General features: G+C 38.1%; 1 long non-coding RNA gene across 1 annotated transcript; it reads right to left on the bottom strand.

The window, feature by feature from the left end:
- Nucleotides 1–1,311: 1,311 nt before the first annotated feature.
- LOC123963599 lies at nucleotides 1,312–12,442 on the bottom strand. Its single transcript, XR_006823219.1, has 5 exons — nucleotides 12,338–12,442; nucleotides 11,620–11,672; nucleotides 9,492–9,560; nucleotides 6,135–6,267; nucleotides 1,312–1,977 (listed from the first exon to the last, which is right to left on the bottom strand). It is a non-coding gene; the product is annotated as an uncharacterized LOC123963599 (long non-coding RNA).
- Between the last annotated feature and the right edge of the window lie 211 nt (nucleotides 12,443–12,653).

Raw genomic sequence — 12,653 nt, 5'->3', positions numbered from 1 at the left:
AAGCTGTTTCTCAAAACATTTTCCCCACAATTTGACAAATGCCTGATAAAGTGAATCTGTAAACACACCAAAACTTAAAACATTGTGGCAGAGGTTTCAGACATCCCTTTGTGTGACCATCCCCTGAACCAAGGCAAGACCTGACAGATCGACTCATCTACTCAGTTGATAGATTAGAAAAGGCAGCTGCCGAAGGTACTATACGACAAGCAGTTGACTGTTTGTGTGTCATGTTTATGTGGTAGGGTATAAACATTTCTTTCATGCCCCTCCTGTCACAGAATGTTTCATCCTCACAAAATGCCAGTGTTTATATTCACATACACTCAAAAGCTTATTTAGCATTTTTGTGTAATTGAAGGTCTCCATATGATTTTGTCGCTGAATTTGCAGTTGGTATGAGTGTGCGCATATTAATCTGACTCAGCCTAAATTAGGCCCCATACATTAGCCACTTAATTGCAGCGGATGTCTTAGGATGGCAGCCACTGAGAAAAAAAAAAAAACAGTAATGAACTAATGAACCTTAAGTATTGTATTCCCTGCTATAACACTCCACTGCTTCTGAAAAGCTTTGGATGAGTTATCAGTTCTTTAGTAGAACTTAGAATAAGAGTAGAATATATATGATACCTGAATCTCTTTTAGAGCAACATTGTGTAAGATTTTTTTTGTGCGGCCCTACCGTTCACCACTGTCGTAAATAATGTGATGTCCGAGTGTGTTATCTAGTAAGTTTGCTAACATCAACTTGATATAGGTAGCTGCTAAACCGCTGTCCGTGAAACCTCTGATTTTGCCAGAGTCGACAACTTTGTTAACACAGGCAAACATCAAGCAAGCGCACATAACAAGCCATCTAATAAGTTATTACTTACTAGTCCAACAGCAAGAAGGCCAGTTCACCATATGTCCTCAGCTCTTTTAGCTCACACCAAACAGTAAAAACCAGTCCGATATTTACTCTTGTCCGGTCTCTTGCTCGTCACTCTTTTCCCCCCCTTCCTCACACATCTTCGCTCTCTCCTCAGCCTCTGCCATAAAGAATTTTTTTTGCTCAGTAGTTGCTTTTCTAGAGCTCAGGAGACAAAATTGTGATTCTCATTTTAATTTCAATGTTGTTAGATATGTTTCTCATATGTTGCTCATAAAATTCAAATAGGTGAGAGCGCATTTAGCAGCAGGAGTCATAATTGAGACTTGCTCAGTCTCATTAATGGCTCGTTTTTTGAAAAAGAGTTGCCATGAGCAGGATTTAAACCCAGGACATGCTGTTTTAAGGGCAACAACTTTGCCACTGTACCATACAGCCACATGTGAATGTAATATGTTCTTATACATATGCCTTTTTCGGTATGACAGTTTGTCTGTTCTTGCGTGTGTTCAGTCCTTAATGAAATAATCTGTAAATACGCATCATTTTCAGTGGCAAAATATTTTTTTGTTCTTCTCAGTAACTTAACTACAGGGATCAGATAGCAATCAGCACAATACATGATTTAAAATGTAGGGGAGTAAAAGTATAAATCCCCCTAAAATGAAAATACTCAAGTGCAAGTACCTCAACATTTACAAAAGTAAAGTGTTTTCCACCCCTAAGTGGGGTCACCAAGATAAAACATATCTTGGAGCTTTTTCTCTGATCCCTATTCAGGAGACTTTGATCAAAAGAACAGATCACTAAATGATCTTTTCTTTTGATCAAAGTAAGACATATGAATTATGTGCGGTTACTTCTCTTGACTGAGACATTTTGATTAGTACAGATGCTGCTATAGCATCAATTATATCAGGACTGTAGAGTATTTCTTCATTGAAAGAAGAGAAAAGAACGGTACTGACAGCTTTTCTTGGTGGAAAAAAATGTTTTCACTCTTCTCCCGACTGGCTTCGGCTCTCCTACAATGTGAAATGGTTCGTTGATCTGATTGGTTGGAGTTAGCCCGTGACAGATGGAGAACTGGTTCATCCAATCACCTGTCAAGTATTTTTTGAAAATGCAAACATCTGACGAGTCAGGTTAGTAATCACTTGACACAAAAGGAAAAGGAATAACTCCATCACCAGAAAAGAATATCAATATTGGATGATTCTGTGGAAGCTTTTTGTTTACACCCAACTGCAGTATTTTTCAATTATTGCTAAGACAGTATTTGTACAAGGAAATAAATTTGGTTATAGAATAATCAGAGTAAGGCACTTCATTAAGGTTAGGGCAATAGAGTTTTTCAGCATGCATTATCTGCAAATTGTAAGGTACAGAATTATCCAATATGGATGTAATATCTAGGGATAGTGGGCCTAAAAGGAAAGTGAGAGAAAAGTGTTACATTGGCCAGTCCTACTCCCTGTACAAAGTAGTTTACAGTTATCTGTATTGTAACTATTTGGGGATTTAGATTATTAAAATGGGTTTAAATGTAGATTTTAAGAATTTGCAACATTAATAGAAAAACAATCCCAGCAACACACTGTCTATAAACCTACTGTAATCCTAGGGGATGAAAATTGATAGGGTCACCACACCATATTCCTAATTGTATCTGTGAACACTCTTATCCTGCACGCGTGTGCGAGAAACAGCTTTCAAATGTCTCACTGTCACAGCACGTTTGACTAACAATTTTATCCCAGTACAAGGTGATGCATTTCTATTGCAGAGGGGAAATGTGTATAACATTGTGTCACTCCTGTCTGCACGCTCCATCAGTCCTGTCAAAGCTCATTGCCGCAGTTCATCTCGAAACCAAACTGTGAAACAGGCCTGGTAATGGTATTGGCTTGACTTATCAGGCTTTGATTATGTCTGATAGTCACTCGATGCTGAGCAAACAATGATGTGAAGGGCCTGAGCCTTGTGTTTCACTCTCATTTCATTACACATAAATATCAATGAGACAAAAATAGTAAGGACAACATGGATCTGCGGCACAGGAAAATGAAATATGAGTATACCTGCAAGGGGAGTCTAGATTAAATCAAATACCAGAACAGGTGGCTGCCCCATAGGGATAATGAAAGCGAATGTGTCTGCGCTGCATGTGAAGTGTAGATCATTTGAAATCACACGGAAAAATGTTATAGCTATAAGATACATTTTATAGTGAATGCAAAGTAGTTTCTAAATAAGGAATGTCTCTTTTCTAGGCTGTTTTAATCAACATCAGCCAGATTGTACTCTTATCTGCAAGTAACCCACAGCAACAGAGTATTCTAATTTCACAGATTTAGTCACAGTGAAGAAGTCACTGTGAGAGATTAGAGATTTAAACATCTCTACACCTGCAGCTTTCTCTCCCTGCAGAGCCAGCAGGCCAAAATGAAACAGTAAATACACAGGCACATGAGGCTCTAAGCAGTAGTAGGAAAGCGGGATTATTCACTTCAAAATAAGTAGAATAACTTATTTTCTCAGTACGTGGCTACTTATCTTTGAACGTGATGGCAGAGCAGAGGCATACATTAAATTACTTCTGATACTGTTGTAGGTCATAAAGCCATTTAACTACTTTAATGTCCAATATACATTTTATTTATCTTTTCTAATGACTCACCATTACCAGTTATTCTGAATAGCTCTGATGTGTCTATTTTAACAAAAAGCTACAAGTCAACTTGCTGATATCATATCTTAATGTAATTTTACAATGCTAGCTCAATTGCTAACTAATACTGACTAAACACAACACTAACACTTTCAACATGGAAATGGCAACAAGAAAGAGTGCAATTTTCAAACAAGGGCCACAATTTTACTTGGGCAATTAACAGTATCTTAACCAGCTGCAAAAAAAGTCTGCAAATTGTCAATTCTGCTGGCTATGCTGACTGTCACGTATGTCCCTACATAAACCATTACATATAAGAATTAGATTGTGGCTATACAATTTTTTTAATTTATATTTTTAAAGAAGGGAGTAACAAGGCATATATTTTGAATTATAGTAAGGTATAATAGTATACTCCTCGTAAGAGTACTAGGCACTGGACTAGAACATAAACAAAAGCACAGTCATCTACAGTGACCTTGAACATACATACACTGTAATTGAAGTTACAAATGGAACAGTATCAGCTGATGGTGCCATAAATAATTCTTTAAAGTATAACTTATATTCCTAATTGAATACCACGGTGTAACATGTGATGTTCTGTAAGTTTCTGGGTTAAACATGTTTTCTACATGTTTAACCCAGAAACTTAAGACAGCTTTCTCTGATGTATACTTTTTGCCACTTTTCTGGCAAAATGATTAAACTAAACATGATAGCAATCTTAGTCGTGTTACTTTTTTTAGTAGCTGAGAATATGCTAAAAGCATTTAGAAATACAGAAATTTGTATTCATATGCTTTTTTCTTTTTCCTAAAAGGAAAGACCCCCAGACTCCCTGCTCTTTAAATCAATGTTACACCCCTGGGATGAGTACTACAAATTTGAAAATCAAATCACCAATGTCATCCATTAACAATATATGTGAACAAGATTCAATCACATCTGCATATATATTTAACCCTCCAGATTCTCCTAAGCCTTCTGCCCCCCTGTCCTCGCACCACCACATGTTGGCCACAAAAAAACCCAAACAAAAAAAACCCCTCAATAAATCCACTAGAATGCAGGAAAATTTTCTGAAATTAACAATTTTCTGGGGGAAGATCACCAGATACCCTGGTTGGATCTGGTCTCCTGATTTACGCTATGATGTCCCGAGGTTGGCAAGTATGCAAATAAACTATACTTCCATGGACCATGATTATTGACTTGGCTTTTCATCTACATCTGCTTTAAAAGTGTGAATTTGGCTGCTGAACTTTAAACAAAATTCCTGGGGGTTGAGGAGTGATGACCGCAACCCCTGCGGTGGGTAATGTCACGTAAGGCCTACTCTACTAAAATGCATCGACTTCACTGATACCAAATCTCACTCCAAACTAAATTAAGTGAAGAGTCCCTAGCAACAGTGTTGGGTCTTCCTATAAAATATGATCTTGCTGATCACATTAGGTCAGTTTCAGCAATTAGCGTGGTAGTTTGTGAATGTAACAAATTACTGACAGCTGGCGGATATTGAATAGGAGTCTGAATCTTTGAATATTAAACTTTGAAACACATCATATTTTTTTAAGCCCAACATCTTAAATGCTCTGATCACCCCCCACAGTATGTACAGTAGCTGCTATAAAATCAACACCGCTTTTTAATACCATGATTATATGCCTACCTGCACCTGCCACTTAGTTGCTGCAATCGCTGTGATCTATATAAACATGTATTAATACCATGAAATCCCATGTTTCCCCAAGTTAGTTAAACTCAGCCAACCATTCTTCTATGTTCCATTCTAAAATAAAATGTGCATGTTTCCCTGCCTCCTGCTACCCAGTGTTTTCCTCTGTCGAGAGAAACACCTTGACAGATCTGAGACCTTAAACGATCTTATTTTATATGGTATGTGAAATACTCAGCCCAAGAAACAACTTAACAACTTCACCTCCACCTCATATTTCAGATGTGATGAATCTTTAATGATCCCAGAGGGAAAACTAGCTCAACTGCATCAGCAAATACTAACAGGATACTGCAAGGAAAAGTAGAACACAATATAGAGTGCATAGAGAGATTATACAGAGAGATGGATGCTGCAGGGAAGGCTTTTTGATTTCACTTCCTAAAGAGTTTACATTTTGGAGAACAGCACTAGTCTTGTGTATCCTATACAAAACTATGCCATATGTGTGCTAAAGAAAAGATGCAATGCAAAGTAGTTTGTGTACTGTATATTGCTTGCATTCCAAATTGGATAAAACTGTTCGTGAAGATGTGTAATGTGACAAGTTAAAATAGAACATTAATAATCTGAACATACGATAACTAAATATAGTAAATTCATGGTCTGGGGATGTAGTGGTACTTTCCTCAGAGTAAAAGTTCTCACTGAGGAAACATCTCTTTTCACTCTTGTGATTATTCCTCCCCATTTTCAAGGGCGTAACATGTACAGTCCTGGCCTGACTGCTGGTTAAAGTGTAATTCTGAAAGTTGCACCTTTTGATGAGAAAACTGGTGAAGGTGATAACTTTTGAGGATGTGAGAGTTTGGTAGATTTCTGCTCAGGATGCAGTACAGTCTTACCTTTCTTGCTGCCTGTAGGGTGCCAAGCTCAGCCCAGACAACAGATCCAGAGTTTTCCACTACTTCCAGACTCCTCCTGCCTGTTGGTGGTAGGGATATACTTCGAATTCCCCATGACCTGATAAAAATATAACTAAAAAAAAAAAAAAAAATATATATAAAATGGTAAGGTATTCAGAATCTGGCGGTACAGTAGAAGTGGTTCACGTTATGGATTTGAAAGATTTTGCACAACATTGATGCTGTATCAAATTTTCCTGTTTGTCCTTTTGTGTTTATCCCAGACTCTGTGCATCTATTTAAGAAGCCTAAAAATGCTTGGTGTAAGCAGACGTAAATTCTGCTGAATTTGCTAAGAGAGAACTGGTTCCAGTAGGCTAACTGCTAGTGGTGTATCGACCAAGATTTTTGGTCTTTGTTATGGTCGACGAGCTGTACATGACCTTGCTTTTCAGGTATTGGGTATTTTTCAGTGTAAATGTTATGCTTCAAAATCAAACACTTGCTTATGCCTTTTCTGGACCTGAGAAACATGTCTTTCTACAGACTTTATTTTATTTATTGGGAAGGATTTGTAATAATTGTAGAAATACACACACCTGTAGTGTTTAATGTTCTCACAGGAAATCCACAGCAACAAGTTCAATCTATGATTTAATGTCTCATCAGCTATAGTACAAGTAAACATATTTAACATTAATCTGTAACCCAAAATTCCAACACATCTTTCAAATCAAAGGTCAGTATAAAAGCAAGTAACTTTACTGGAGGAGTATGGGAAGCCCAGAGTGTACAGCTCCAATGGTCATTGAACTTAAGTTGCCCATAAAGCCTGTGCTTACATACAATTCAGATAGAAATGTATATAGACGCTGCAAAAAAGAAAAAAGCATGATGTCTCTGGAACTGCTTTCACCGTGTCCACAATCACCAAATAAAGGAAATTTGCATTGCAGTGCACATAAAAAGCATGCTTAGCCAGCGACTGTATCCTTGCAGAATTGAATCCGCCGCTCATCACTGAGGCTCTGTCGAGCCCAACCAGCTGTTCTCTGAATTTCAATCCATAGTTTGAGGCCATTCACAATTTTCTGTTAGCCCAGCAGCATCAAGCTTATCGGCATGTTCAAAATGCATGAAGCCTTCATGTACCGTTCCCTTGTAGTAGTACCTGAGCACTAATGAAATTTGTTCTTGTAAGTCTTGTCTCATCAGCTTGGACAGTAAATGCCCGCTTTGCTTTACCTCTTCAACAATGTCCTTCCTAACCATCTCAGCTAGAACCTCAAATCTCATTTTGAGTTATGTGACGTGTATTTGGCATTTCTACGTTCCATTTTCTGTTTTACTAAAGGGCCTTGCAATCTCTGCCATAATGGCCAAAAAGTTTCAATGCTGTGTCAGTTTTAATACTACTACTAATAACTTCATTTGTATCCCTCTTACAGGTAACATAATGCTTTAAAGCAAACAATACAAATTTTGAAACATACTGGTTTTTGTTTAACCAAAATGTAAAAAAGATGTTATTTTCCGCTGCCCGCCAACCAGGAAACAAGTGTTACTTTGAGTTTGTTACTTTTGCATTGCCAAAATGCTGGATGGTTGTTGTGCTTTCAGATGCACTAAATGAGGAGGAGACAAGCCTGGGCTGTGTTAGGTGAGGGATTCCCCACAAGGTAAATGCAAGTACATTACTGCAGTTGAGCAGCTGCAGGGACCTGGTGTTTGTTTTTTAACGGTAGAAATGCAGAAGCGGATGCTGTAACATGGATCGGAAGTGCCCAACACTTGCAGTTTGTGTTAATCTTTCATTTTCTTTAGTTTAGAGGTGATCCATAAAAATTGAACTGCTTTTGCGGCATCTCTACTGGGGGAGTTGCGATGTGAGCTGCTATGTTGGTCTGTTGTTTTGCCCTCCAGGTCACCGTGCATGTCACATGACTGAAAACTATGAAATCACATTGCTACATGGTGGGTTAACATTTTGGGTTTCTTAATTATCCACCTTGGGGACCTGTAGGTGCAGCAAATTTAGGCAATGGTTGAACAGGGAGGCTCCAGCTGTCATCCGATTCTACATAACTAAAAATACTGGTTGGCATAAATAAGTTTTTATTTTAAAGTTATACTTTTTACAATACATCATAAAGTGCAGATGTTTAAGAAAGGCAAACAATTAAAACTGCACAGTACACAATGCCATCAGTTTAGTTTAGTTAATAAAAGTAGTGAAATCAAGTAAATTTTATTTACACAGCCCAATATCATAAATCACAATTTGCCTCAGGGGGCTTGACAATCTGTACAGCATACATCAGCCTCGATCCTTAGACCCTTGATTTGAATGATGTCTGTGTTTTCACCTGGTCTATGGGTGCTGGTCTGCCTCTGGAAGTTTTGTTCAACATGGGATGGTCCCTGGCTTCATTCAGGCTGACCTTCAGGGCCCTCAGCCTGACCTGCACTGTCCCTGTTCTAAGCCCAATGTTTCTTAATGAAGTTGTCTTGCTTTTCTCCGTTTCATTGTTAGTTAACTCTACCTTGAAAACATGCATATTACAACACTTTTGTTCTCGATTACTCATCTACAGTGTTGTTCTCCGATTTCAGTGTGGGTGTGTGTGTGTTGATGTTTCAACTAGACTATATATTTTCAAGTAACATACAAGTGGCACGACAAAGCAGTAGCTACATTTCAAGTGCCATATGGGGACCTTGCAAGTCAATGAGTTTCCCCAACACGTTCCTGCAAATGTTTCACAACAAGAGCCTTGTTCAGAAATTACAGGTTTCTTACCACTGAAATGCTAGAGAGGGCTTTTAATTTGTAATCATACAGGAAGTGTTTGTGCAGCATAATGCGGCAACTATAACATGGCAAAGTATACTGAATTATGACAAATTATTCTAACAAACGGAGGGATTTTGAAGGAGAGCATCTATTATACAAGTTCAAATAAAGTCCCGTTAACTTCTGCAGTTGAGGTCAATATGAGAAAGTACGGTAAATAGCTAGCATTAGCTAGCTAAAGAGCCAACATTAACGTTAGCTCTGCCACATACAGTGAAAAGCAGACTACTTGCAGCTACTATTAATTCGGTCCACACAAACTAAGCCCTTAAACAAAAGGACAAAGTAAAGAATCTTCATTTGTAACACCACAATGATTGTCAACATTAGTCAAGTTAGAAGGAGCTTCTGCTAGGCTAACTTAGCCAATGTTTGTTAATGCATATGAAACAGGCTAAGCACAACAACACTTTCCAATGCGAACGTAACCAAATTCATTTTAACAGTAATTTGCAAAACCTTATGATACATAGTACATGCAATTCAAGAAATAGAGTTCTGACCTCTCTTGCATCTCTTTGCTTTCCTGCAGAACTGTCTTCTTTTAACAGCACTTTTCAAAAACTTGTGTTCTATTGGAAATTGAAAGGCACAATAATTGATCAATAAGAGCCAATGAAAATTGGGGTGGACAATCTGATCACAAGGGGGGGCGGGTGCCCCCTGTGCCACCACAGAAGATCCACGTCTGGTAACTAGTAAGATCACTGCAAGCAAAAAGACTCAAATCAAAGCTTCAACATGTCTCTTCAGAAACCTATGGTTTTTATGCAATGTTTTTCCTCTATGATCAGGTAACCTTGTCCCCAATCAAGTACTAAATGCACATATGTAACTATTCTACATTAGGGATTTATGTTCATTGCATGTGGTTTAGCTAAAACTGGGGTTGTTTAGTGTGTTAGGATAGGCTGTCTTCAGCCTGAAGAAAAAAAAAAATAGGCTGAAAAAAGTGTTTGTAGAATATTTTTCCACATGTTTTGGTGTTGAAATGATAAGTTTTGGAATCCGTGCCGTAGATAGCTTCAGCCGGCAGCTGCAAATAGGCTGTATTGCTTTGGGATACTTGTGCCCATCAAATGTGCTTTATTTCCCCCCCCCCAACAGGCTCAGACTGTTATACATATTGGCTACAACATCATGGAGAGGATCCCCACGAGCAAGTCTGGGTGAAAATCTTGTGAAAGGCGAGTTGTTGCAGGAAACACTGGTGGATAAGAGCGAGGGGAGTTTGTTGTGAACGTAGGAACTGCTAGCAAGATTTTATTTCTTAACATTACTCCAACAAACACTCTCCAACTCGCTAATCGCGTTTCCAGTCATGAAGCAATCTACTGCACGGATTCCAAGACTTTTTATACCTATTGCCATTTCGACACCAGAATGTGAAAATCGCACCCAGGTTAGCCCCTACCTCAAGTAATCCTTTAAGCAAATGGTTTTGTAACTGTAGAAGCTAAAATGTGTAATAATGTCTGGTTGACAGTTCCAATGCTGCTTAATTTCATCAGTTAGCACTGTTACCTGCTGAGTTAATTACATCTTCACCACATATTACCAGCAATGGAGGAGAAATAACTCTTTTTACAGATACAAAACAATCTTTATCTTGTTTGAATGGGTATAATGTTATGGATTGAGGCTTTAACTGAACCATTGTTTGATTATTTCTTACTGTTTATGATTTTGTTTCTTTAATTTTTGATAGTCTTATTTCTAATATTTTACTCTTGGAAAGCACTTTGTGACCTTGAGCTTTGAAAGGTGCTATATTAAATAAGCCAAACTAATTGCACATATATTAACATAATCTACATTGTACATCTATGGTTTGGGTTTTGACTTTGCCAAAAATAGAAAAATAACTACCTGTCAAGAATATAAAAAAAAAAAAAAAAACCTGATACTCTCTATACTCGCTAAATAAGTGCTGTTATGGAGGGGACTGCAGGCAGTTGCAGCTGTAAGGATTAAAGCTGGTTGGAATTTAAAAGGCATGAATGTCAGAGGTCGCTATACACACACACACACACACACTAAAATCTCTGTTTAAAAAAAAAAAAAAAAAAAACCCCTCAAGCCTCTTATTTGTCTTACTTACCCTCGATCTCAGTTTGTCCTCTTTGGCCTTTTGAAGTTGGAAATATTAAACACCATCATGAGATGTGGGACTTTACAGTGGGACAGTGATTTTAAAGTGGTTGGCTAAGTTTCATTCATTTAATGAGAAACCTTTACATGTGAGGCTTCAGCAATAAACAAATAAAATTAAAATTTTATTTATTTCATTAGTGTGAGAAATGACAACACATTATGCATACTCAGTCCTCGTGCATATGCCATCCTATTTATCATCTGCCTGTGTGGATCGTGGATTGGAGTATCTTGACAGTAAGCCCTGGTAATTAATCCCCGTTTATTCAGTGTCTTGGCTAAAGGAAGAAGTTATGCAACCATGCCTGTTACCCTGTTCACTCTGTTACTGAGCCCAAGCAGATTACATTTGAGCTGTTAATGAGGGGTGCAGAGAACTATGCAGAAACATGCATGCACAGTTGAATACATGTCACAAACAAGCGGCAACATCAAAAAATTACACATGCAGCTGTAAAAATAACTGGAATCACTTACATGAACGTTGGTGGTCACTCCCACCAGCCCTCTGTACTAACACGGGTCATAGTCTAAATTAGTGTGAAAGGTCAAATTATTTTATGGCTGACATTTCACAATGATCATCATTGATTGAACAGTCATTAAATGTCATCTGTAATGAAATCTGGTTTGTTGATGTAACAGGATGGCATCTTCAGTATAATGACTGTCAAGTGTTTTTTCTAACTTAAGTGTCCACACTTGAAGAGGACCAGACTTCAGATTCCACTCAGAAGACTTATTTTGACCAGGTGAACAGGTACCAGTGACAGAATCAGCATCATCCTCCCCCCCCCCCCCCCCCCCCCCCCCCCCCCCAACACAGGTAAGGTTAAGTATTTCAACAAAGTAGAAAGTATGTATATTTAGATTAGGTAAGAGTATTTAACAAGTGTTCAAACATTTTAATAAAAAGGTTTTAACTAAAGAATATTCTTTACATTTTATCAATTTTAATTAAGCTTTAACAAAGGATTTTGGGTTACCATTTTAAATATTAATCTACACAAATTAGATAGGAAACCCATACTTTTTATCCATATAAATTTAAGCATTTGGGTCTTATCAGTTTATCACTTTAAGCCACGCAGTGACATTTTTAAACTTTCCCTACAACATTAACACATTTAGCCCATTAAATACATTTCTACACCCAAACAGACAAAGATCCAAACGAGAGTCCATGTGAGCTTACCGATAGCCCGTCACAATCAAAAAGTCCCAGTTCCTCACAGTGGATGCGTTTGTACTTCTGCCGTCCTCTCAGTCCGTCGCACCCTAGTGAAATGACTGATGTGCGTGTTTGTACTACGCTGATTGAACTGGGCACGAGCTTCTGATTGCCCCAATTCAATTCACCTGGTCGAGCGTGCGCCAGGGCACGCACAGTCACGTGAGTATGGAAAGCCGTTTGAGCATTTATTCTATATCCTGGATATCAAACTTTATTTGCATCTACTAGTTCGGTCTTTGCCAGAACTAGTTTGCCATTTTGTCAAACTAGTAGACCA

Source organism: Micropterus dolomieu, linkage group LG23 (assembly GCF_021292245.1).
Source record: "Micropterus dolomieu isolate WLL.071019.BEF.003 ecotype Adirondacks linkage group LG23, ASM2129224v1, whole genome shotgun sequence".
NCBI classification, from domain to species: Eukaryota; Metazoa; Chordata; class Actinopteri; order Centrarchiformes; family Centrarchidae; genus Micropterus; species Micropterus dolomieu.
Note: the sequence above shows the minus strand (reverse complement) of the source record. Positions and strands in the feature narration are given on the sequence as shown.